Below are 27,444 nucleotides of genomic sequence, written 5' to 3'. Positions count from 1 at the left end.
AGCAGCTCATACAGCCAGGAACAATATAGGCAAATAACTTGCAACAAGAATGTTTGCACTGCCTTAGGACCTACAGGAAATTCACTACTGCTCCAGGACTATGTTTTAACTTTATGAGTGTAGAATGGTCCATGTAATATTTTCACTGTGTTACATAAATCCTGGAAATTGTGTGAACTGAGTAAACATGATTCAGTGAACCATGAGGAAGGGTGACATCACTGTGTGATCAAAGTCATCACATTATTATCAACTAGAGCAAGAAAAATTACATACCATCAAAGCAATAATGTGAATTATAAAGCTAGTGCAAACAAATTGCTTGATCCAGTTGGCACCTTAAAATCTGCTTTTAAAGTATACAATGCCATCAGTTTTCATCCTCTGACCTTGTTGCTACAGTAGTGATGAACTACAAAACAAAACAAAACAAAAATAGTATCAACTTTTTTCTCGGAGTCTCCACTGTGTTATAATTGAAGTTATAAAATTGATCTGCAGGAAAAAGACTAAATCTGAGTAGCAGAGAGGCCAGAAGTTCTTGGATTTAATCCCTGGTGTCTTGAAAGTAGGTAACTGTCTGAGAGTTACAGCTCTAGTTTACAATATCTCCTTGTAACTTTATGCAGTTAGACCCAGCACTGCTTCTCCATCCACCTCAGCTAAACCAAGTGAAATCAGACACATACTGAACTTAGGGCTTGGCTGGATTAAGTAATACACTCCATGAAGGCCAGTGTAGTGAGACTGACTCTTGAGATGACAAACTGTAAGTAGTTTCCAGAAAGTCAAAAGACTGTTTGGAGTAGGGTGAGGAAGAAGCAATCATCAGCAGTCCTTGCAGGGAGAGGACTCACATATTTAGCTTTTTCACTGGAAGCACAGATAGACACAGTGTTGTGTCTACTTGTAGCTCCAGCTGATTCTCCTGCTATATTTTTCTTTGGCTAATTTACCTTAGTGATTTCCTATTTGAATTGTTATAATATTCTCTAAGCTTTGTTTACAAGTTTCCCTTCCTGCAGAGGGTAACTACTCAGTTGCTGAATGACAGAATTAGAGCCATACTATACCCAAATTATTCTGATTGCTTGTTACTAATGCAAAGTCAAATAAATAAACATTGAACCCATAGGCTAGTATTTATTGCATGTCTGTGTGTACCAGTTTAGATTATTGGTACATGTTCTACTTATGGTGCTGTCTATGGGTAGATTCCAGAAAAATGGGGAAACTTAGGTAAGCAGGAGAAGAATATATATATTTTTTTCAAAAAATCACAAAAAGATTTAAGTTCACATATTGTAGTATATTATGGTCTACTTAAACATGGCTTTTGAATGTTTTGGAATCACAATTTATTAAGCCAAAGATTATTGTTTTAAACTGTACCAGTTTTGCTCATATAACATGCTAAGTCTGAAGTCAAACAGACCACAATAGATTAGCTAAAATAAAATTCATAGATCATTGGTGGAAGTCAAACAGACCACAATAGATTAGCTAAAATAAAATTCATAGATCATTGGTTCTTTCTTGGTCTTTCTCAGGGCTGTTAGTAACCATAATCTAAGTATACTGTAATATTTGTAGAAATTTCCCAAATAAGAAATATGGCTTTAAATAACTTGTTCATTAAGATTTCTTTAATTAGCAGATAAATCAGAAGGAGTTCAGGACTAGAATTATTCTCACAGGCTCATTAGTCATGTTAGCCAATTAAAATGAATACTTGAAGGGAATGATGAAATTTGTTAGGCCTAAATTGCATTAAAACTTTTTTTATTTATCTGTCCTTATGTGAAAAGCAGAAAATGATTCTCAGCTAGCAATCATTAAACAGAACAAGAATAATAGAATCACAAGGTTGGAAAAGACTTCTTTAGAAGTCCTTTATTCTAACCCCTAATTTTTTTATGGTGGCAAGAAACACAATACAAATATATTTTAAAAAGTGTGAGTGAAAAAAAAAAATATAGGAAATATGCAGCGGTGCGGTGATTAGAATGCAATATTGCAGGCTAATTCTACTGACTACCGGCTGCCAGCAGTTCAATTCTCACCTGCTCAAAGTTGACAGCCTTCCATCCTTCTGAGATCAGTAAAATGAGGACCCAGACTGTTGTGGGGCAATATGCTGATTCTGTAAACCACTTACAGAAGTCTGTAAAGTTCTATGGAGCCAGTGGTGGGATTCATTTTTTTTTACTACAGTTCTGTGAGCATGGCTTGATGGGCATGGCTTGGTGGGCATGACAGGGGAAGGTTACTGCAAAATTCCATTCCCTCCCCACCCCACTAACCTGCTTTCCAGCTCCGTTCTCCTGTGCAGGGCAACAAAAGAAGACCCAGCCAATCAGCTGGGACTCGGGAGGCAGAGAATAGATGGGGGCAAGGGCAGTCAGAGGGGGTATTTGCCGGTTCTCTGAACTACTCAAAATTTCTGCTACTAGTTCTCCAGAACTGGTCAGAACTTGCTGAATCCCATCTCTGTATGGAGCAGTATATAAGTCTAAGTGTTCTTGCTATATTAAAAATAAGAAAATATTATTGTTACATCGGTAGATCGGTCCCAAGGAGAGACACGAGAACAGTGATTTTCAAGCTCTTTTTATTGTGTGCTTACATCGGCTCACTCGGCTTCGGATCGGTGGCAGCTTGTATAGAACTTGCCTTCGGCGCCGCGGCCAATGACATCGTTTTGAATCTCCCGCGATCGGGTTATCCAATCACGGGTGATTCGCAACGGGCCAATCACTGCGGCTTACTCAGCCAATCCGAGTGCGGTGCGTTCTAGCCAATCAGATTTAAGTATTACAAGAATGCTAATACAGTAAATACAGAACACCCCTCCCCTCTTGGTTTGGTCCTACATGATGTAGTCCCGTAAGTAGGTGGGGCTCCGTATCTGTCTATTGGACCTGCGCAGGTTAGTTGGTGCTTGGTCTTCGAGTGGTTCGGATGGGTTCCGTGTTGCTCTCTGCCTCATCGATGGAACCGCCTGGAAGGGTGAGTCGGGCCTTTCACCCTAGCTCCCTCCCAGTCTACCCGGGCTGGTCGAGCTGCTGGCTTCGCTGCTCCCGCCTGGTCTTTCCGGGCTGCTTGAGCTGGCTTGGCTGCTCCTTCCAGGTGAGGCTTCGAGCTGGTCATCTACCGGTGGTTTGGCTGGTGAGTATTGTTGGTTTCTTTCTTGCTGGGGTTGTCTGTTTTGTTTTTTGAGGTTTTCCTTCCCCCCTTGGCTATTGTTTGGTTGATCCCCCCCCCTCCTGGTTCTTTATTTCTGTGTGTTTGCGTGTCGATTGTATTTCCCGTGTTAGCTCTCGATCTTAGCTGATCGATGTGTCGCTTCCATGCTCGTCCGTCGTTCGTTTGTAACCGGTACGAGCGGGGACCTGTTACCTGGGTTATCGTTGCCTGTACCCAGAGTGGGTCCCCTGTGAAGTTCTTTGCGTATACTGCGTCGCCTGGTGTGAACGTTCGGTGCTTGCTTGATGAGTCGGGGGGCTTTTCTGGGTTGTATGTGGGGTGCAACCTGTCTAGTGGGGACCTTAATTTCCTCCCCATTAACAGTTCTGCCGGGCTTTTGTTGGTTGTCGTGTTTGGCGTTATATGTTGTATGAATAACATTTTATTAATTTTGTCTTGCATTTCCCCGGTTTCAATTTTTTGAATTGTCTTTTTTGTGAACTGGACCATTCGTTCTGCCCTCCCATTCACCGCCGGATGTGCTGGCGCTGTCAGTGCATGCCGAATTCCCCGTTCCACTACGAATTTTTCAAATGTGAGCATGTTGAACTGGGGGCTGTTATCTGATACTATCACATCTGGGAGGCCGTGGGTTGAAAATAGTTTGTTGAGTTCTTTGATGACGGCCTCTGTAGTGGTAGTTTTCATGCTGCTTACTTCCAACCAGTTGGAGTAAGCGTCTACTGTTATCAGAAATGTGTGCCCCTTTGTTGGCCCGGCGAAGTCTATGTGAATCCTGGACCATGGCCCTCTGGGGGTTTCCCATTCCAGGATTGGGGCGGAGGGTGGGCTTGGCCTGGATTCTTGGCATTGCTTGCATGCTGCCACCCAAGCTTCGATTTGCTTGTCCATCCCTGGCCACCAGGCGTAACTCCTGGCCAGGGCCTTTGTCCTAATGATGCCCGGGTGCCCCTCATGCAACATTTCCAAAACTCTTTTTTGTAATTTTTCCGGAATGACAACCCTGTCTCCCCACAATATACAGCCTTTTTGTGTGAAAAGTTCGGTTTGTCGGCTCCGAAAGGTCCTGAATTGTTCGTCGTCGTCTCTTTCCGGCCACCCTTTTTCCACCCAATTTAAGATCCGCGCCAGACGTTTGTCTTTATTGGTTTCATGGGCAATGTCTGACGCGGTCAGGGGGAGGTTGGGTAGTATCTCGATGTTCAGGGTGGACGTTGTGGGTGCCGGGTCGGTGTCCAGGTCGGGCAGGGGGGTGCGGCTCAGGGCGTCTGCATGTGAGATTGTCTTACCGGGTCGATGTGTTAGCAGGTAACTGTAGGCGGCAAGGAATTCGGACCACCTTGTCATTCTAGGGGATAGTATGTTCGGGGTGGCCTTGTTCCCTGCCAGAATCCCTAACAGCGGTTTGTGGTCGGTGATGATGGTAAATGTTCTGCCGTAGAGGTACTCGTGGAATCTCTTTATGGCGGTGATGATTGCAAGGGCCTCCTTGTCTAGCTGGCTGTAGTTTCTTTCCAGTTTTGATAGGGTTCTTGAAAAGAAAGCAATGGGCGCTTCTTTTCCGTCCGGGAGTGTGTGGCTGAGGATAGCCCCGATGCCAAAAGGTGACGCGTCGCACGTTACTGTTAGCGGTAGGGTCTCGCTGTATTGGATGAGAACAACGTCCGATGTTGAGTAGGTCCTTTGTCCGATTGAATGCATTTTCCTCTCGCCTTCCCCAGTTCCAGGTGGCTGTTTTATCCAACAGCCTGTGCAACGGCTCCGCCGCGGTCGCCTTTTGGGGCAGGAAAACATTATAGAAGTTAATCAGTCCAAGAAATGCCTGCAGTTCTGCTTTATTTCTTGGTCTAGGGGCTTCCTTGATGGCCCTGATTTTTTTTTCCGTTGGGTGGATTCCGTGCTCGTCTAGGAGGTACCCTAGGAATTCGACCTTCTCAGTACACAGCTGACATTTTTCTTTTTTGACTTTCAGCCCCGAGTCTTTGAATTTTTGTAGTACCTCCCTTAGGTGGCTTTCCAATTGTTTTTGATTGGCCGCTGACACCAGCACATCATCAAAGTAGGGCACTACCCGCTTGATTCCTTGGAGTAGCCTTTCCATTAGGCTCTGGAAACCCCCTGGTGCTACGCTGACTCCGAACTGGAGCCTCTTGCAGCGAAAAGCCCCCCGGTGGGTTACAATGGTTTGCGCCTCCGCGGTTTCCGCGTCGACCGGTAGTTGTTGGTAGGCCTGTGCCAGGTCGAGCTTCGTGAAAACCTTGCCTCCCCCCAGTGAGTGCAGAAGGTGCTGTACTACTGGGACGGGGTAAGCGCTTTGTTGTAGGGCACGATTGAGGGTGGCCTTGTAGTCCCCACAGATTCTCACCGACCCGTCTGGCTTGACCGGGGTGACTATGGGGTTTCCCACCGGGCATGGTCGGTTGGCTCTAGTACTCCCTGTTCGATGAGCTTGTCTAGCTGCTCATCGATCTTGGGCCTGAGTGCGAAAGGCACTCGCTGCGGCTTAAGGCGGATTGGGGCTATGCTGGGGTCTAGGTTGAAGGATATAGGGGCCCCTCGGTACTTGCCTAGGTTGCCATCGAAGACCTCCTAGAAGTCCTTCGCGAGTTGTTCCTCCCAGTCCGCCTCGGCGACGTGGTTGATGCCCGTCACCTCGATTCCCAGCGGCACGAACCATTGCAGTCCCAAAAGGCTAGGGCGGTCTCTGTCTAAGATAGTCAGGGGAAGTACTTCGGTGCGCCGTTTAAACGTGATTTTAAAGTGTCCTATTCCGACCACGGGGATGCGGTTCCCCTGGTAGTCCTTTAGGATTAGTTTCTGGCTCTCCAGTTCGTGCCTGTGGATGGTAGGCACCAGGCGCTTGATTTCCCACCATGCAACCATGGAGAGGTAGGATCCGGAGTCCACCTCTATTTTGCATGGCCGGTCTTCGATGCCTACCTCTACGTGTACCTTTCGGGCATCCCAGCTTGAAGAATGGCCAATGACGACCGTCTGGTGGGTTTCTTCTCTTTGTCGGGTTTCGCCGAGGCGTCTGTTCCTCCTGTCTCGGCTTGTTGTCGGTCCCTGGCCCTGGGGGGGGGTGCCGTCTCATCTCCGGGGGCTGCCGTTTCGTCGCCAGGGGCTATGGTTCCGTTTGAACCGGCAGACCTTGGTGATGTGGCCCCGCTTGTCACAATGTCGGCAGATTGCGTTGAAAAACTGGCATTCTGACCGAGGATGGTCACCCCCACACCCGGCGCACAGGAACCCCGACTTACGACCGCTCGCGCCGGTCCCGTTCCACTTGGAGTCAGTGGATGTCCTCCTCTTCGTCTGCGGTGTCGGAGAAGGAGTCGAGGTCGCCATGATGAGTGGTGGTGACTGCTCGGCGGCTGGTTTCGGAGTGTGCCGCGGGCATCGGGGTTGCTTCAGTGACTGCGGACCGATCTCCTGCGCTCGCCAGTCGCATCCAAGCCGCCGACTTCCTGGTTGCCTCGGCTGCAGTTGCTTCTGCGAGGGCGTCGGTGAGGGAGATGTCGCCCCTCGCCATTAGCCGGCTCTGCAGAATGGGGTCCTTGAGCCCAAGGACGACGTGATCTCGCAGGGCCTCATCCATATCGGTGAACCCGCACATGCCTCCGAGGTCTCGTAGATCAGCCACGAAATCGCTGATGCTCTCACCCTCTCTCTGGTCCCTCCGGTAGAAATCGTGCCTTCTGATGAGGGTGGGCACGGCGGGGGCATAGTGGCTCCGCAGCAACGGCTCGAGGTCGGCCCAGTCCATCGCCTTCACATCATCGGGTTTTGCGAGGGCCTTCGCCATCTTGAACACTGTGGGCCCGCAGTGTGTCAGGAACACGGCCCTTTTTTTCTGCCCATTTGCGTCCTTGAGGTTGCTGCTTTCCAAGAACGTAAGGAACCGGTCAATGTAGGATTCCCAGTCCTCGGCCGCCTGGTTGAAGGGTGCGGGTGGTGCGATGTTGCTGGCCATCTTCTCGGTCGTGGTGCCACATGCTTGGTGGGTCTCTGTTTCAAAATCCCACCTTTGTCGCCAGTGTTACATCGGTAGATCAGTCCCAAGGAGAGACACGAGAATAGTGATTTTCAAGCTCTTTTTATTGTGTGGTTACATCGGCTCGCTCGGCTTCGGATCGGTGGCGGCTTATATAGAACTTGCTTTCGGCGCCGCGGCCAATGACATCGTTTCGAATCTCCCGCGATCAGGTTATCCAATCGCGGGTGATTCGCAACGGGCCAATCACTGCGGCTTACTCAGCCAATCTGCATTGCGTTCTAGCCAATCAGAATTAAGTATTACAAGAATGCTAATACAGTAAATACAGAACAATTATAATATATTATCTTTATAATAATCATGTTATGATAGCCACATCTGTACATGTGGGATTTGTGAACAGCCATTGCCATGTGGTAGCTGTGAGCATAGAATATTGTGCTAATTTAATCCAGCAGGCTCCCAACAGCAGGAAAAGGCTCTTTAAAAAGACACACATTTCAAACATACAATACATAATCAAACAGTTCAACTCTTACCTTGGCAAATATGCTCCCAGCCATAGGTGTTATAGCAAAAATTCTCAGACTTGGTTGCTTGATTCCTCTTCAACGTCCTCCTTGATGGGTCATGCAATTCTGTTGTTGGTCCTTCTTCCTCTTCAGTTCTGTCAGCCATGTTCCACCCTCAGATGACATATACTGGGGCATATCTCTTCCTTGATCTTCTACCAGCCATCAAATCAAAAATTCACAGATAAAAAACAGATTAAAAGTTTTTTTTCCTGAAGTTACACTTTGGCCAAGTTATCAAAACCATGCGCCCTCTCTCTTTTATCGTTTTGTCACATGTAGTCTTTTGATCTTGCCCTTTATTTTTCTTTGTCTTCTTAGCCCACCTCTTTTTCATAAGTAAGCTTTCTAACTCTCATAAATTGACAGCTTTGCCATTTGTTCTCTTGAGTAAATCTTTCTTGTTTTATCTTCTCAGATTGCTTCTTATTCTGGGCTAACTCCTTTCTTCTCTTCTTATCCATCATTTGCAGGCTAGCTTCTCTCCTTTCTCTTCCTGTGGCTCTCTCAGTGCCTGGTGGTGGAGATACCTTCTAATCTATGCACAGCTTCACAGATTTTGTACACTTTCCTCAATTCTATGTATTATTTCTGTCAGTTCTTTGGGAACAATCTCCCCCCCTCCCTTTGGGAAGTCCCCATTTCTGAACTGAACTGAATTCTTTATTGGCCAAGTGTGATTGGACCCACAAGGAATTTGACTTGGTGCAAATGCTCTCAGTGTACATAAAAGAAAAGATAAGTTTGTCAAGAATCATAAGGTACAACACTTAATAATAGTCATAGGGTAGAATAAGCAATCAAATCATACTAGGAAACAGTCAATATATCTGATATCTTTGCAGGCTCCATCATGTCTGCTAAGAGCCTCTAATCTTTCCCATGATCTAGTTAATTTTATTTCCTCCTATTTACCCACAATATTCAAAGAGATTCAATTTCAGACTTTTGTCTCTTTCCCATTTCTGTGCTAGGTATAAAGATTCCTAGAGCCCATGTTGATTTCCTAAATTCTCAAAAGTCTTCACTCTCCCGGAGAGCAAATCTGATGTTCTTGAAAGGTGTTTGACTGAAATCTAGGAGAGTCAGGTTCAAGTCCCATCAGATAGTGGGGGAGTTTGGACCTCTCATTCTCTCCCAATAGCAATAGCAGCACTTAGATACCACTTCACAGTGCTTTTACAGCTCTCTCTAAGCAGTTTACAGAGTCAGCATATTGCCCCCCAACAATCTGGGTCATTTTACTGGCCTCGCAAGGATGGAAGGCTGAGTCAACCTTGAGCTGGTGAGAATAGAACTGTTGAACTGCAGGCAGACAGCAGACAGCAGAAATAGTACTGCATTCTAACCACTGTGTCACTACGCAGTATAACCTATCCCAGTGATGGCTAACCTATGACACGCGTGTCACTCATGACACGCCGAGGCACTTTGACTGACACGCCTGTTGGTGTGGGGAAAACCTGAACATTTAGAGGCTGCCTGTGCTCTGCTCCAATCCCTGCTCCCTGCTTGTTGCGTGGAAGCGTGGTGTCACCGCTGCCCCAAGATCTTTGCAGCAGAGAACCAGTTTTAACCGCCATAAACTGAGGTTTGTCAGTTTCATTACCTCAGGAACGCTACAGGAGGAAAGGAGATCCATGAGGTTCACAGTCCTGTAAGGTGGCCTTCCGATCCCCACATCCTGCACCTGCAGCCCTGAGACCAGGGAGACGAGTTTCACAGCCCTGTGTGATCACCCCAGCCCAGTCCGTCATAAACCAAATTATTGATATTTCTTGAAATGACACACGACCCGAGGAAGGCTACACTTTTTCCCGATTTTCGACACACCAAGCTGAAAAGGTTAGCCATCACTGACCTATCCTATAGAGCTACAGTTGTGTGGAAATAGACTGGCTCTCTTGTAAGCTGTCTTGATCTCCTAGAGGAAAGAGGCTGTTAAATATAATATACCATTTAGATATGTCAAATACAAGTGAAATGCAGGAGAAGCAGGAGATGTGAAGCTACTGCAAGGAGAGGTTGACTTCTACCAGGGATCCTTGATGTCTCTCCAGTTCAGCTCCTGGAAGATGCTCTCAGTTTTTGTTTGGTGCAGCTTATCCTAAACCCAGCAATTTTTGCGGTGAAAATGGCACCGGGGGAGTGTAGCTGGCTCACATTGTCATCGTTTTACACATCAGTGTGACCCGACAGAGAATTATATACTAAAAACAGGCCAATATCAGAGTGAGGCAGATATTTGCCTACATATTTTCAAGTCTTAACTCATGAGATGGGGGAGTGTTAATTCTGTAGTCACTCACATTAAACTAGAGAGTGGTGGTGGGGGAGAATGAAAGAGGGAGAGATAGAGGGGGGGAGCTGCTAAATGGCACGAAGAACAGAACTCTGATGATTCTGAGTCATAAATTTTCCTGCTGATGACTTAAGGTATTTTATTTTCCTACTGCTTCTCTTTAGGGCAGTGTTTTCTACGGGGAGTTACATTCCCTAAGGAGGGGGGGCATCTGCTCTCAGGTAGAGAGTCTCTCCCTTCCCTAACCCCTCACCCAGCAAGCTGCTAGACTCACAGGGGTGTCATGCCCACCCCTGGTTTAGCGAAGGGGGGGGGGGAAGTCACGATGCATCATGTGCTAGAGAAAGTATAGATTGATCTTTCCAGATACTGTAATATGCAAAGCCACTCCCCAATTCGACAGCTTTTTATTTTGAGTAGCTACATCCCATTATAGATACTTCCAATCCTTCCTGTTAGTTGCCTCTTGGATGTGCCAAAAATTTTCTAGCAGTACTTTGGATGTTAATAAAAAAACAAACAACCTAGCTAGCTAGCCAACACTCAGCCCCCATTCTTCCTTTTGTGAATCATTTTGTGGCTATTAAAAGAATACCTCCTCCACAAGCCACTATGTAGGGTATAATCATAGACAAACAACCACACATGAGGTAATTGTATGAGACAGTTGTTAGAAGAGGTTGTCCCAAAGGTGTTTTGCAGGAGGCAACTGGACTTTTTTGGGTGTTTTTTTCCTTTGAAGATGTTTTGCTTCTCATCCAAGAAGCTTCTTCAGCTCTGACAGCATAGTGGGGAATGGAAGGATTTATATTTATATTATATTTCAATGTGACAATGCGAGTTTGACACCCCTGTTTTAGAGGGTTGTTGAAGCATTTGGAAGTTTATCTGTGTCCTCAGGGTCACCTGAGTATTGCTCCTGGTTCTTATAGTCTGCAAATTTTTTCTTTGGAAATCCATTCATAGTCCCACACCATTCAAAAGGTGTTCATCCGAAATTGTATAGCTAAAAATCTGTAGAGATTCTCAGGCCTCCAGGTCACGGTTGTCCCAATGGTGCTTTTTCAGGAGGCAACTGGACTTTATTGTTCGTTTGTTTTTCTTTGAAGACATCTCACTTCTCATCCAAGAAGCTTCTTCTGAAGAGAGCTGAAGAATTCTTCTTGGATGAAAAGCGAAAGGTCTTCAAAGAAAGAAAGTCCAGTTGCCTCTTGAAAAAGCATCTTTAGGACAACTGGATGACTGAGAATCTCTACAGATTTTTAGTTGACACAATTGTTAGCTACATCAGAAAAGCCATTGCATCAAAGATGTATGAGAAATGCTTACAGCACGCTGCTCTAACTGCACTGGTGGACCAAACAAACCTAGAGTATCGTATGCAATTCTGGGCACATTCCCAGAAGGGTATTGACAAGTTATTACAGGTTCAGAAAAGGACCTCAAAGATGACCCAGAAATTTGAAAGCCTCTACAAACAGGCTGAAAGGAATTGAGGATAATAGCCTGGAGAAAAGGAGATTCGTAATACAGTATTCGGGAACATTAAAAAGGTGCAATAAGGAAAATAGTCAGGGATTTTTTTTTTCTGTTGCCACAAAACCTAGGATCAGAAATAACATGTATAAATTGAAATTATTTATACTTCATTTAAATATAAGGAAAAACACCCTGACAGTGCAATTGCTGCACAATGGGACAGTCTAAATACAAAGGTGGTGGCTTCTCCATCTCTAGAGGGTTTTTCAGAAGAGGCTGGATAAATCACCTCTCAAAATGGTTCAAAGTAGCTTTTTTGCACATTTCAGAAAGTTGAAGTATAGGGTTCTTGTGATCCCTTCAAATTCCATAATTTCATTATTGTTTCCTTGAATAAAAACTATAATAGTTTAAGCCCTAGAGCAGAGGTCCGTCCCCTGGCTGGAGAATTCTGGGAGTTGAAGTCCACAAGTCTTAAAGTTGCCAAGTTTAGAGACCTCTGTTCTACAGCCTACCAGCAGATGGCAATCTACACTAAGACAGGAAAGCAGAAAAAATCCTGTCAACGTTTATATGAAGAATATAGCTACTTGTCTCCAAGAACAAATATTGTTTGTGTGGTCATTACTGTTGCATGCAGAGTTGTGTTTTTCTATATTAATATTTATGAATGTGGTATCCAATGTGGTGAAGGGGTTTTTGAAACTGTTAAAAACATTTTATTATATTGCTTGCTTAATGCTAATAAAGGGTCAGAGTTGATGTTTCTGAATTTAGCAAACGTTCTGATCATTCCAATCAATTTTATTTACAGTTTTTTTAACTCTCAGATGTCCATGACTCTGTTAATTAAATACAGCTAAATGTTCTGACCTAGGCTTCACAAAATCACGAAACAGACTCCTTATCCCAACAAAACCCCTTTTATTAGGCTAATGGGAATTCCTATCATTCACATCCAGCAAAGTCCCAGCAAACAGTCTTTGAAGGGTGAATTGCAACCAGAGACCTTATCAGGCTTGGAGAATTGCCAGGCTGATAGCTTCCAAGCACAGTGCTGTACAAGAAAATACTTGGCAAGGAGTCTCTGCGAGTCACAAACAAATCTTCACATTAATTAAATGAATTGTCTCCCGAAAGCACCACTCCCCTTTCGCTCCTATTTATTCCCTATGGGAGGGGCCATTCACCGTCCACCTGTGCCTTTATTCCCAAGTTGACCCTGTTCCCTTCTCCTGGCAGTTCTGTGCATGTGCACAACGGGAACAGGCTCCAGCTTTTCTGCCCACTGATCTCTGACTCCGAAGGCAGCTGATAATTGTTGGATGGCCCTAGCCCCATCTCTGCCTCCAATGCAGAGCACTCATTAGAGCCTTCTCCAGACTTCAGGACTGGCTCATGTTCCTCCCCAACCTCCTCACTGTTCGAGCCTGCCGCTAGCTCCACTGGCTGCTGGCAGGCCACAAGACTAAATTCTGCTACAACATATGCCAAATAAGCAGCTGACTAAGTTAAGTTGGGAAGTCAAAAATCAGCTTGTTAGATTGCAGTCCATAAATTAAAAGTGGCTTTTATTTTGTAGTGGGGTGACTTGGACATCTCTCTTTCTCTCTCTACACACATGCATGTGGGCGCACCCACCTACAGACACACAAAAACTCTACTACTTGTCTACCACTAAGCTTCTGTGAGCAATTGTAGCATATTTTAATAGTGCTCATCTTTCTTGGTGAAAACGAATGAGAGAATCAAGCTATTTCCAACTGATCAATGCCTTTTCTAAGATAACCTCAGTTTAGGGGTGGGATTCAATTTTTTTAACAACCGGTTCTGTGGGCGTGGCTAGGTGGGTGTGGCCATGTGACTGGATGGGCATGGCTTCTCTCTCTCTTTTTGCAGCACCCCCCCCCCATTTTTTTGCCTCCTAGGCCTCAAAGAAGCCTTCTGGGAGCAAAAATGCCCCCCCAGGAGGCTTCCCTGAGGCCCAGGAGGCAAAAAAAAATGGGAGGAGGCTGCTGCTGCAAAAAAAGAGAGAAGCCAAGCCCATCCAGTCACATGACCACACCCACCTAGCCACGCCCACCTAGCCATGCCTCAGGGAAGCCTCCTGGGGGGTGTTTTTGCTCCCAGAAGGCCTCCCTAGGCCCAGGAAGGCAAAAACAGAGTGTGAGGGGGCAGCACCTCCCCTCTGCCTCCTCCCTCTACACGCCCCTTTTTGCCTCCTGGGGCTTTTGGGTGAAGCAATAAGACAGTGAGGGGGATCCCAGAACAGCTGATCATCAGAACAACTGATCATCGGGAGGGGAAAAAGAAATACCTTAAGGAGTGACTGGGAGGGGGAGAACATAGTCAGCGATGTCGGGCATGCGTGTGATGTCGCGCATACGCGATAAGGATTGACTGGGTGGAGAAAGCAGGGGAAGGGCCAGCCAGGGGCATGATTTGCCGGTTCTCTGAACTGTGCAGAATCATAACAACTGGTTTGATAGAACCGGTGCAAACCGGTAGAATCCCACCCCTGCTTCAGTTTTCATAGTTCATCACACTTTGTTTTATTCAGTAGCTGGGATCTGCCAGATATTCTCCTTGTTGTTGTTCTTCCTGGGAGGAATGGATGAGATATGCCTATAATCTCTGTGTCTTTGGTGCAAAATGGAGTGAGTGCCATAATGCTTTCCCCCCCTTGTAAGTATTGGATGACCTATGAAGAATTCCCATTCCACCAATCAGACATAATCCTTCTGCATTCCTAATCTGATAAAAAATTGGCCCAGGATGTTTCATTTAGTCCACAGCTGTCTCAGTACATATCTCTACAGCTACTGTAACAGGAACTGGCATCATCGCCCTACAGCTTGGTGCAGTTCATTAACTTCAACTGACTTGGGAGCTCATTGTGTGAATAAGGTTAGCAGCGAGATATGCCTTAAGCATAATGGGACTGCTAGTATTTTACTTTTAACCTAGACTGATAGTTTTGAATTACTTCACATTGCACTGTCGATGATAATTCTGTAAAAGTGTTACTCAGATGGCTGTGTAGTTTGAATTTCCTTTACGAGTTGAAGGAAGTTGATGACATACGTCAGCCAAAAGAGGTAGCCCTCATTTCTTGGTGATGTTACAGAATATGCAGAAGTACCCTACATCATTCAGCATGCACGGAAAAGCTGCCAATAAAGCAGTGCACCATCTGAAAAACATGGTTTTTTTGTCTGCATTAGCCAAAAAGCTATTCTGGATTTGTGAAGTTGAAGATGAGTTAGTTAATAATTATTTCAATTTATATGGCCACCCATCTCAAAATCTGGACACTGAGCATCTAATAGTAATTAAAACAGCATAAATATACAAAACAAGAGAAAAAAAGAAATAATTCGCAGTGTTTGGACCAAGGCTTCCCAGATTGTAATAATGCGCACACTTATTTTAAAAACATGTCTTGGTTTATTGCAATGCTGAGAACTATTTTCATTCCCAGCCGGTAATGAATCTCAAACAGTCCCTCAAGATAAGCACTCACCTTTCTTTCCTGTGAAGTGCTGCCAATAACAGAAGTGTCAAATAGGAATGAATCTGAACCGAATGAATGTGTCAGCCTCAAGAGATATCCATCCCTACCTATCAAGATATCTCCGCTCCTAATTATGGCTCATTTGTTGCTATGCTTTTTCTTCTCTTCGGCTGTCATGAAACGGTGGGGGGGGGGAATCTTCGAAGGGAAGAAGGCAGGAGGTGTTTTGCATTCCTTTGCTGGGTAAGGAAAGGAGGGGGGATTCTTTGTTGTAACTTTCCATTTCTCACTAACCTCTGTCCTTTTTTATGCGCAACTGCGAACTTTTATCAAAATATGTCAAGGTCACTGACAGTAGCCTCATCATCACCTAGAGATGACCACATGATCCTATTCAGAAGTTTTAATTGGAAGAATCATTTGATCTCTGGAGGGGGAGCAATTGTATCCCTTTGTATATGCATTTTACCCGCCAATATTTTAGTTTCGAATTGATTCTGTTTGCTACCATTCATTTTCCAGTAAAAGATAAATTCTGCTCTACACCATGGAGTCTGAGTATTTCTTTCTTGGGATTTAGAAGGAGCACAGTCTGACATTATTCCGAAACTTTGCTTCCTGCAAAGGTTTCATCATCTTTGCCTGTCCTTTATACTTTATGGGAGGGGCAATCACCTCCCAGCCTTACTCCTGAATCGCTCCTTTTGTTTCAGCTGCTCTGGCCTTCTAGCAGTTCTGCGCACACACGCACTGGGAACCGGCTCCCCTTGTTCCTTGGCCTCACTGCTGCCAGACTCCGAAGGCTCCGGAGCACCCCACTTCCAGATGGTCCTGGTTCCATCTCTGCATCGGATGCAGGACGCTCGTCCGAGTCCTCTTCAGGCTCCCAGACTGATCCCCTTTCTTCCCCGCTGTCCGATTCCACTGCCGTCTGCACAGGCTGCCGGCGAACCACAACACACAGTTGAAGTAGAAAATCACCAACACATACCAGCACAACCAGAGCACAGGGTCAGGTACACATTTGGATCCCCAGACCAGATGGCAAAACAATATCTTGATGACTCAGTGGTTAAAGACGCTATGTTTGTCAACTGGATTGAGACCTGCAGAGGGATGAGCTCCTGTTACTTGCCCCAGCTCCTGTCTTGGTGTAGAGACATGCTGACTACATGACCATGGAAGTGTCTTCAGAAAACACTGGCTCCCTCAGCTAAGAAACAGTAATGAACACTGTCCTCTAGAATCAGATACAACTGGATGGGAGAAATCTTTACTTTTACTTAGGGCCTTGAAGAGGGCCAATAGAATTAGAGCCAATTTAATCCTTGAGGGAATGATGTTCCAAAGGGCATATGTCATGATATAGAGGCTCTAATTTGGGGCACCACCAGATGGTACTCTGTAATAGTTGAGGCTTGGAGTGGACCCTTCTTGCAGAACCTAATGAGTTGGTAGAGGTAATTGGGAAGAGGAAGAGTAGTACCTTGAATTGCACCCAAAAGCACACTGGCAACTAATGCAGCTCACAAAACAGGGGAATCCTGGACTCTGCCTTATTTTTTTGTGCACTATACTTACTGTTCTACTGGCAATATTTCTCTGAAAGCAAAGGCAGCATTATGATACAGCTGTGGGTCTACAACTTGATAAGTTCATTTTTTAGAAGTTATGTCCCATCTTCAGCTGCTGTTCCCAAATGCTTCATATAGTTTCTTTGTCTCTATATTGAATAGGGAGTTTTTAGTACTGATTCTGAATTTCACTAAAGGTTTGGGAAATATAAAAAAAAATAGACCTTGACCAAGAAACAGTTTCAAAGAGGGGAAAAAGGGAGAAGTACATCTGCTTCTTATAATAATAGTTGTCATGGAATTAGAAGCTGTGAAGATGACATGCTGCTAACTCTAGAGGTAGAGAAGAGATTGGGTTGGACAGAAGCTCCAAAGCTGAACCTCACATCAAGCTCCATGAATAAATAATGAGTTGGATTATGTTACCCAGGTTACCAGCTGTTCCTGGAGCTGATGCCATTTAAAACAGTTTGAATTCTCCAAATTGTATTTTCTTTGCTGACCATAATATCATGGCATATTTATGAATTGGCCCTATTGGGAAGTGGAAGGAGGCCTCATGGTTCAATGGATTCTGTCTTCTATCTCCTTCCTCCCTCCCTCCTTTCCTTCCTTCCTTCCTCGTTTTTCTATACTGTCTTAGTCTGAAAAATTCTTTTAGGACTTTTACTTGATTTTATTTGATTGCAAATAGACTTGTGGTAAGTAAATATTATTCTAGCTGGCTTAGTCCAAAGGTAAGCAATGGGACTGATGACACATATTGATTTTAAAGCTTGTAGTAAACTCACCTACAAAGTAGCTAGTATGGGAAAGGTCTCTATTTATAAAATACTGGTATTGTGACCAAGATTATTCACAAATAACCCATTTATTAGACAGTAAACTAGCCTCCAAAGATGCTTCTACTTCCAATTAGATCTTTATGAACCCAAAGACATTCCCGAAAATAAATATGTTAGACCCTACTTTTAATAAAACAAGTTCCTATTTGTTTGTTTGTTTTTGTTAATCTTTAAAAATTGGAGGGCACAGTCAGGTATGATACAGATGATGTTAAAAGCTAGACTGGTTACGTTCAAAAACTTTCTTCCTTCTTCCATGTATGTCTTCTAATAGATTAAGAACAGCTTCATAGGCAAGACAGGTGAACAAGCTGGGTGATAAATCATCCTGGAACATGATTTTTTTAAAAAGTAGTCTGAGATTTTCTAAATCCTTCTTTGTTGTATTAGGCATTTTCTTCCCATTCTGACTTGCAACTGTAATGCTATCAATTTCTTACTCCATTTCAGTTATCTCTGCCTGTGAGAGATTTCTTTCAAATTATTTGCCAGACTCAGATTGTCATTAATTTGTATGACTGCAAAATTACATAATGGGGCAGCAGACAGTATTTACCTTCTCTATCCTGTTGCATAGCCTCCTTTTAGTGAAGGTTAGGGTGTGTTTCCCAAGCCTTCAACTGAACTTACTGTTATCTAATTCAGATTATTGTCTTTACGGTGTTCCATTTCAAGACAATTAATTGCAATCTTATATGGCCATAGTGTAAGTGTAAGATTTCAAGAGATCTTGTTAGTGTTCTTCATATTTTCCAACCAAACTATTGTAATATTTGGGGGTCTGTGATTGCAGTGAATTCATGATCTCTAACATAAATCAAAACAGCACAACAAAGAATGTTCTTTTTGCGCCAACTCCAAAAGCTCACACTGCCCAAGGAGCTGCTGATTCAGTTCTACAGAGGAATTATTGAATCTATCATCTGCACCTCTATAACTGTCTGGTTTGGTTCTGCAACTCAACAGAACAGACACAGATTTCAATGGATAAGTAGAACTGCAAAAAAACAATTGCTACCAACCTGCCTTCCATTGAGGACCTGTATACTGCATGAGTCAAAAAGACGGCTGTGAAAATATCTACAGACCCCTCACATCCTGGACATAAATTGTTTCAATTTTTACCCTCAAAATGGCGCTATAGAGCATTGCACACCAGAACAACTAGACATAAGGACAGTTTTTTTTGCATGCCATCACTCTGCTAAACAACTAATTCCCACAACAAACTATTAACTAAGACCGTATTACTGTATTGTTCTCATCCTTCCTATTGCCTATCTCTTCCTACTTGTGACTATAACCTTGTTATTTGTATCTTTATGATTTATATTGTTTATTTAGTTTCCTAATATACAGTATATTGCTTATCTAGTATCCTATGACGATCACTAAGTGTTGTATCTTATGATTGTTGATGAATGTATTTTTATGTACACTGAGAGCTTATGCACCAAAGACAAATTCCTTGTCTGTCCAATCACACTTGGCCAATAAAGAATTCTGTTCTGTTCGGTTCTATTCTATTCTATAAACCTTGAGTCTCTTCATTGTATATTTCAAAAACTTTTGCTTTTGAGGAAAAGTTAGGTATAAATGGTCCATAGTTCCCAACAATTGCCAGGAGCAATTTTATTTCTTTTTCTTAGTGGTTCAAAGTTGCTTTTCCTGAATTAGTGCACCTTCTTCTCTTCTGTCTTAACTTCTGGTTGACAAACTATTTAGCCCAAATAAGAATAATCCATCTGATTCTTGGCTGGATTAGTGGTTCAATCAGATTCTTCAAGACTGGAAACAATATTCTTTAACTACTGGGTATGTTCCAAATAATTGTAATTGTAAATCAAAATATCATCCAAGTAAGCGTGATGTTGTGGCTAAAGCCTCTGATCTAGATTCTAGATTTAGGTCCTAGATCTAGGATTGATTTCAGTCCTACTTTAGGCATGAAGCCAGCTGGGTGGTTTTGGTTCAGTCACTCTATCTTAGTCCTAGGAAGAAGGAAATAGCAACTGTCACTCATGCCCAAGTCACCTGCTGAGTGGACTACTGAGGGATGCCCTTAAAGAGTATCTGGTAGCAAAATGGATTGATGAGGCAGTTATGTGTCCTCCAAGAACTGCATATGCTGGACCTTTGCTTCGCAAGCTACATCCAATTTGCTTTCAGATCCAATTCAGGATACTGGTTGTGACTTTTAAAGGCCTACATGGTATGGGACCAGGTTATCTGAAGAATTGTCCCATTAGATTCAACAGAAGAGGCATGTTGCAGATCCCATTGGCTAGGGAATTTTGTCTCAGATGGGACCTAAGAGAAATGCCTTTTCTGCCGTAGCCCCAACCCTATGAAACTTGATTTCCCCTGAGGTGAGGCCTTATTGGCCTTCAGGAGGACCTCAAAATATGGTTCTGTCAGCTGGCCTGGTAATCTCATGATTGATTGGAGTCTGCTAGGTGGCTCTATGATATTTAATTGAATGTACTCTTATATGCCTTTCCACCATTTTTTAAATGTTATTTGTAACTTTTCAACTTAAATCTGTTGTTTTTAATGTTTTTTTGTTATTTTATTAGGTGTTCACCCAGAATCACTACATGAGATGGACGGCTAAACAAATGTGATAGATAAATAAAGCACTTCCAAAAATGCTTTCAAAAATGCATGGACTTGTTCATGTAGTTGTCAGAAATCAAGATTGATCTGAAGTCACACGAACTTGAAAATCTTCACAGTAAGCTTTCTCTGCCTAGATAAATATTGTCCATTTGTCTCTGGAATGCTGCAGGTATGCCTTGACAAACAGCAAGCATTTTTGTAAACTGGAACAGTTTTAGAGGCTTTGCAAAAAAATGCCTTTTTCTTAGAGTTGGATTAAGCAAACTTGAAGGATTTGGCATTGGCTTGATTTACTAAGTAAAAAAGAAAGAATTTAGAATTATCTTCTCCAACACAATTGCCTACAAAAGCCCTGGGACTACATACTATCTGGAAATGCATTTAGTTTTAATTGATAGACTTTGATAAATCTATGAGAAATGACACTATGTTTATTTACTATATATTTGATCCAGTCAATAATTAGAGTTATCAGAAAGAGCTAAATTACTGAAAGTTCAGAATAGAAATGTCAAGCATCACATGCAGGCTAAACAGTAAATTATAGGTCTCTATACACTTACTTGTGCTATTGAAAACTTCTATACACAACTAAGAAAGAGTAGAAACTTTATTGTATAAAAGAACGAAGCCTGAAATACAACAATTGATTTCCCACTACCATGCCAACATGCCACAGGCTTATATAGCTGAATTTTAGGACTTAAACTCTAGAATACTTTCTTTCCCTTTCTGAATTAATGGATGCTTAATGGGTCACTTGGGAGACTGAGATATGTTTAAACAACATGTTCCAGCTTCACCAACCTTAGTCTTATTGAAGAAATTAATGTTCTGATTCCCAAATAAACTTCTTTCATTATCCATTCTAATACAACAGCATAATTTATGAAGCTAGACATATCTTTATCATCAAACCAAGGATCATTAGGAAAATGGATTCAGCCACTATATAATTTTCTGATTTGCTAGCTGTAGTCTCATGAATTAGAGTGGACTATAAATGTTATAATAAATAAATAAAATAAATAAATAGAACACTTTGCTTGATTGAGCAAAGGAGTAGATAATTTCCTCAAAGAAGCTGGGTTTTATTTATTATTTGTATTCTATAAAACTGAGGAGAAAGGTATAGAAGAGGACAGCATAAAGGGTCTGCTTAGCAATTTCCAAGCAGGAGGCTAGATTATTTTTTTCCTGCTGACCTCAACTTTGGACATGCGCTAAAGCCCCAAATATTAGACAAGAGGCAAAGCTGCATTGGTTTCATTTGTAATTATGCATCTGTTGCTGTTGTCCTTCCTTGGTTTTCTGTTTTCCCCTTTCCCAATAAGCTCCTACTCCTTTTTATATTTACATATTTCACTTCATCGGTTTAATAAAGTTTAAGTTTTTTCTTAAAACGTTCTCTCCGTGTAAAACTTTACACCTGCACAATTTCCCCTTGTTTCAGGATTGGCGTTAGGTTTGTTAAGTTCCGTATTTCAGGATTTGGGGGCAAGAAGTTCCAAAGGACCTTCTTTTCTATTTTCCTTAGAGCTGGGCTAGAGGAAGAAGTCATCAGTAGAAGGGTAATATATTAGGATGGGTTAGGAGAGCTAGATTGACAGGTGGCAGCTATCGTAACTTTTCCAGGAGAATCCATAAAAGTTATAAATGATCCACCATCCTCAGTTGGTAATAAAATGTTTGGAGATTTTTCTTCCTCCAGTTTTGATGACATTATTGTAGTTTTGATTAATTGTGAAAGCTGTATAAAATATGAAAATGAGCCAAGAGGTAGAAATTATCCCTCCTAATTCCCTAATCTTTCCTGCAGTGTCAAGCCAACCCCCTGGTTTAAGTAAAAGATGAGGATAATGCAGCAGAAAGGATAAGAATTGGGTTCAAATAGAGTAAATCTTGGGCTAAATTGGACTGGATACAATTGAACCCCCCACCTCCCCACACATACAACCTAAGGTACCAGTCACTGATAGCAAATTTGAAACAGAGCAGCCCTTCTAGTACTTGGCGCTTGTGGTGTGCAGTGTAATTTGGGCTCTCCATTTTGGTTATTCCCCTGCTAGCATTAATTATTACTTGGAACCGGTGGTAATAGCAATGATATGATTTCCCTGTAGCTTTAATTGTGTAGATTCTGTTACATATACCCCTTAGGAAAGGCAGACATTCTTATATGCTGGGTATGCCCTAACCTGCAACTCAGGAAGTTGACCAGCTATTATAACATTATTGCTGCCAGCAAATAAAGATCCATATCTACAAAACTCAAGTTGCAATTATATTTTGAGTGCTTGTTTGCATAATGATCTAACAAATGGCTTCAGACTGGCAAATTCATTTCAGCAATAATGCATCAATTAAAGTAGGCACTTGAACATGTAACTCTATAACATGTATGAGATGGTTACTAAGGAAACCATGCAACAATCTTAGTATTAGAGACACACAAACAATAGTAAGATTTATTTGCTAAGTGGCATTGCTGTTCCATCTGATTCTATTTCTTATCATGAATATCAACATTTTACTACTATCTTAATAAATATTTACATAATACTGGAGCCAGTGTCATTGCTGGCTCACCTCTAAGGAAGACATTGTGCCTGAAGGAGCAAATGTAAATATGTGGAGACAATGGGCTACGATATGGGAAACTCTGCAATTTACTCTTTACAAAAAGTGTGGCACTGGGAATACAGCTTCTCCCATTACCCAGAGACTGAACACATTTCTTTTGCAGATTAAATTGTAATTTTAAAGAATTATTAAAATAACCATTTTGTATTTTAGGAATGCAGTCCTATTGGGAAGTCTGTGACAGCAAAAATGAATCCGGTGGTCTGCATATGGCTCCCAGATCCCATTGCTGTAATAGAGAGGGAACAAAGACACTTGGATATTGAAAGGGATTTTCCTCTGTCGTTTAGGTGTTGTGTCAATGCAGGAGCTGCTTTTCTCTGGGTTGTTTTTCTACATTCTGTTGCCCAAAGCAGTGCCATGCATGGGTGTACCCTGGGGAAAATGAGTTCAATGTAATGTTGTAATGCTTGCAATGTAGAGAATGCCCAGCCACAGGAAGCAAAAAAGGAACTAGCACTTTCCTCACACTACAACAATATTAACATATTAGGTAGCTATAAAATATATATTTCTCTTTGCTGTCAGGCATAGGCACTGAAAGGCATTGCCTGTCCAAAGTAAAATACTTTAGCAAAAATAATTTCAGCATATATTCATGTAATTTAAAATATGTTTATTCTAGGGAACTAAACCAAAAGAATCTTCCACATTCTTCTTGTGTTTCAAGTTCAGGTTGCATGCATTTCATTTAAAGAGAGAGCTTCTCCCTCTTTCTTGCCACCCCAAGAGGACACAGGCTATGTCTCTAGGTGAAGGAAAGGGGCACCATGGCAAACGGAGAAATCTGCTACAGGCTTCTCCAGCTTGCCATTGTTCCCATGGAAACACTGGGAATGAAATCCAGCTCCACCTTCCTTTTAACGGTGAGATTTCTTACAAAGTAGATCACAGCAAAAATGCTGTCAGTCCTTTTGGCCAGTGAAGAAAAGGAGGATGTGTTTATTAGAACCAGCTAAGAATTTCATAAAATGAATGGATATTCGGCAATTATAAAAGTCCTTCTTGGGTTTCCATAAAAATACTGACTCAAGGAGAGGAGATGTCAGCTACCTGTGACAACCTTGAAATGATAATTAAAAATTACAAACAGCTTGTGTTAATTTGTGGCTGCTGCTGTTGGACTTGAGATATGAAAAGGGAGGGCACTCACAACTAAAAAAAAGCTGTTGTTGTGAAATTACCCAATCTCACTCACTTAATAAGGCAGTTAGAGGTTGCTGTTTTCTATTCATTTCCTCTTCTCTATTATGTACTCATCTTGGAAAATCCATTGAGGATGGAAAAAACTAGGCTGGCTCATAAGGCCTTTTGACCCATAGCGCTAAAAGCTCTTTATCTGGGAGTCCTTGTGATTCACGATTCTCTTTCATGAAAGAGTCTTTTGACAGAAATATTCTACTATAGAGGTGTGAAAGCAGGGAGAAATAAAGACACCAACTTGTTAGAGAGTTGGAGTTAGAGAAATGGGGTGAAATACCGTCTTTGCATCCCTTTTAAAAGAAATGGGAAAGCTGAACAGTACATTTAAAAAAAACATTTTTTTTGGAAGGTATACTCACATCCTAAGTCACTCTAATCAATTTGAATTTCACAGTTGTGATTATTTAAAAGTAATTTCCCCACCTAAATTCCAACATATCCCCAAAAGGAACTGAAAGATGAGTATATCACAGCCCCATTTCAAATCAGAGAGAACAATTGCTGGATGCTTTTCTCATTGGCAGGAAAATCTAGCAAGTGCTGCACTTTCTCTTGCCCTGTAATAAACTATTAAGACAGCTACTTACCAGCCTTCTTAACAAAGCAGAGTTGAGACTGGCTGTGTAGACAGAGTATATTTATGCTGGTATCTTTGTGCTGCCTCATGGAGTACAGCAGATTAGACTATTTAGATATGCTCTAGGATTGAATAAAAATGTCAACAAATACAGAAGTCAAATAACTTCCAGGGTTGAATGGAGTTCTGAAACAGAATATCTCCACTTAATTTCTACTCACCTCTTGTATTAAACAGGACATGACTAAACTATTACTTTTTTTTAAAAAAAAAAAATTTTATTAGATATAAACATTTAAAACAGTGAACGTGGTGTCTCTTCTTTGACATACATTTCTGTCCAATCTTTTTACAATTAGAAATAAAGAAAAGAATTTTATATACTTTATATATTTATATACATGTATACATTTTTGTGTATCATTTTTCCAATTATCTTTTATTTCCTTTTATCACTTCTCTACTTATTTTAAATCTATGAACATCCTTTCATGTCTCTCCATTTATAAAATTTGTTCCATATTTTATAATATTCTAGTTCATCTTGCCCCTTCAATTCAAGTGTAAGACTGTCCAGTTTGGCGCAATGTAATATTTTCCCAATCAAGGCATCTTTACTTGGAATCTCTCTTGGTTTCCAGTTTTGGGAGAATGTTATGCTTGCTGCAGTAATTATGTGTATAATTAAATAAGTATCAACTTTGTTTACATTCCCCTCCTTTATTCCTAATAAAAACATCTCTGGTGTGTACTGAATTTCAACTGTCATCATAAAGAACTGCCATTTCTTTTAGCCATGACCAAATTTTACGCCAAAAAACCTGTGCTTTCTTGCAGGTACACCATATATGATAGTAAGTACCCTGTGCTTTCATGCATTTCCAGCAATTGGAAGATTGGTTACCATATATTCTAGTTAAAACTATTTCTAATGTCTGCAGGCACACAACTCTTATTTGTCAACATATGAGGGCCAAGCCATTACAAACAAAAATAAAGAAATAGTGTTCTAATTTCTTACTCATTTTGGGATATAACCTTAAAATGAAAAATCAAATGCTGGGCAGCCACAGAATACATTGAAAAGCATTATTCTGGAAATGAGGCTTCACAGCTGCAGAAAAAAACAGACATAGGAAACTGTTTTACTGACTTCGAAAATGCCCCATTCTTGAAATTTTGAATGCTCAGAATGAGAATATAGGAGGGCTGAATGGGGAATTTTAAGGATGGAGAGCCTAAGAGGCATTCCATTTCACTAAACTCATTGATATGGCCTTCTTGCAAAGAAGTAGATATAGCATATTCTAATTCCGTTCAAATCAACATGTAGAAATGCTTCAGGGGAGTAAATCCTTATCCCAAATGCAAATAAATCAACATTTATACCACAGAACTTGGTGACCAACCTCAAAATAGCTGCAATAAAATCCTCAAGCAGCTGTCTACCCACAGTTCAACTACAAGAGTTTGGAGCCGTATCTCAACCTGAGAACTTTAAGAGATGTAGACTTCAACTCCCAGAATTCCCCAGCCAGCAGGCTCTAGGTCTAGGTCTCTAGGATATTCCTGATGGAATTACCTAGCAGAGAACCAGACATTTTGCAGACAGGACTAAGCCAATGCCTTTCTTTCAGACTTCCAGCAAGGGAGACCAGGTATGGATGCATGCCTGGGAGTTCTGAGGGCTCTGGCTCTACCATTTGGTGCTCATCTTATATTCAAGTAGGAAATTCTGTCTGCATCCTGCTGTGAACTGTGTGGCCCATCTGTTTTTTTGCATCTTTCCCTACGTGCTCTTTCTCCCAAGTGCCCTGAACTGAATCATCTCACTTCTGGGAGTTCCCTAGAGTGCTGCCTTTCTATTTTCTTGTTGCCGGAGAGCATAAGCATAGTCTACACCCAATTATTTTTCTGAATAGAACAGAACCATGTTGCATGCTGCTGTTTCTGTATTCAGTATGTTATTGCTTCCTCAAGCGTATTTTTCTGGCTGAGATCTTCTCTTGCTGTCCAGCCTGGAAAGATCTGCTGTGGATTTCATTTTGTTTGGATGGTTTGTTTCAATATTGTCCTCAGGGGATTGTGTTCCTGTTCCTGTATCTTTCAGTTCTAACCTGTGCAAATTGCTCTTTACTTGCCACTGATACTGGAGGCATGTATTCTAGTTTTATGAACATTTAGAAAAACAACTTGAGAAATTTAACTTCAATTTCCTCAGCTGTATATGATTGCGGATAGCTTCAAGGGTTAAATGAACAAATGAAGGTACCCATAATGGAACAGACCAATTACACATCATAAGCTTACATACCATATATTAAGATTCATAAATAATGTTGTATGATGATGATGGTGAGGAGGAGGAGACGGAGGGAAGGAGGTAGATGGAGTGTGTTGTCCTGGTCACTAAGATTTCTATTCTTTTGTTATGGTTCAGAAGCATCTGGCTGATCACTACTGAAGGCAGAAAATATGTTGCCAATTAAATACGTATTTCTTTTATTAGTGTTCTACTATGTATGCACTTTTTGCTTTTTCTACCATGCTGCCTACCACTAAATGCAACTTCACCTCAAAAAAAAAAATTGCCTGCTCATAGCTTTCAAACTTATTTCTGGAATTGTAAAAGCTACACACCTTACTTTTAAAATAAAAATGTATAACCTTTCTATACTGATTCAAAACTATGCAGAAGGAGCCACAGGGTTCCCCCACCCACCCACCCACCCTTCAGCTGAAAGGAACCTTTTACTGGAAACACAACCTCTGATGTCTGAGATTCACTGTTTTCAGAAGGAGATTCCACTTAGGCGTCTATACATCCCTCTGGCAGGGTGGCTATTCATTTTGGCCACTAATGGAGCCTTTGGGACTCATCCTTTCATCTATTTTGACAAGAATTGTAATTG

General features: G+C 42.1%; 1 long non-coding RNA gene across 1 annotated transcript; it reads right to left on the bottom strand.

Moving 5' to 3' along the window:
• Positions 1-131: 131 nt before the first annotated feature.
• Positions 132-26,898, bottom strand: LOC148132821 (uncharacterized). The gene is made up of 3 exons (XR_015749577.1): positions 26,847-26,898; positions 7,744-7,931; positions 132-412 (listed from the first exon to the last, which is right to left on the bottom strand). It is a non-coding gene; the product is annotated as an uncharacterized LOC148132821 (long non-coding RNA).
• Between the last annotated feature and the right edge of the window lie 546 nt (positions 26,899-27,444).

The sequence above is a fragment of the Notechis scutatus genome, chromosome 1 (assembly GCF_049901735.1).
Source record: "Notechis scutatus isolate UNSWTSFEM ecotype Mainland chromosome 1, rNotScu1.2, whole genome shotgun sequence".
In the NCBI taxonomy this organism is placed as follows: domain Eukaryota; kingdom Metazoa; phylum Chordata; class Lepidosauria; order Squamata; family Elapidae; genus Notechis; species Notechis scutatus.
Note: the sequence above shows the minus strand (reverse complement) of the source record. Positions and strands in the feature narration are given on the sequence as shown.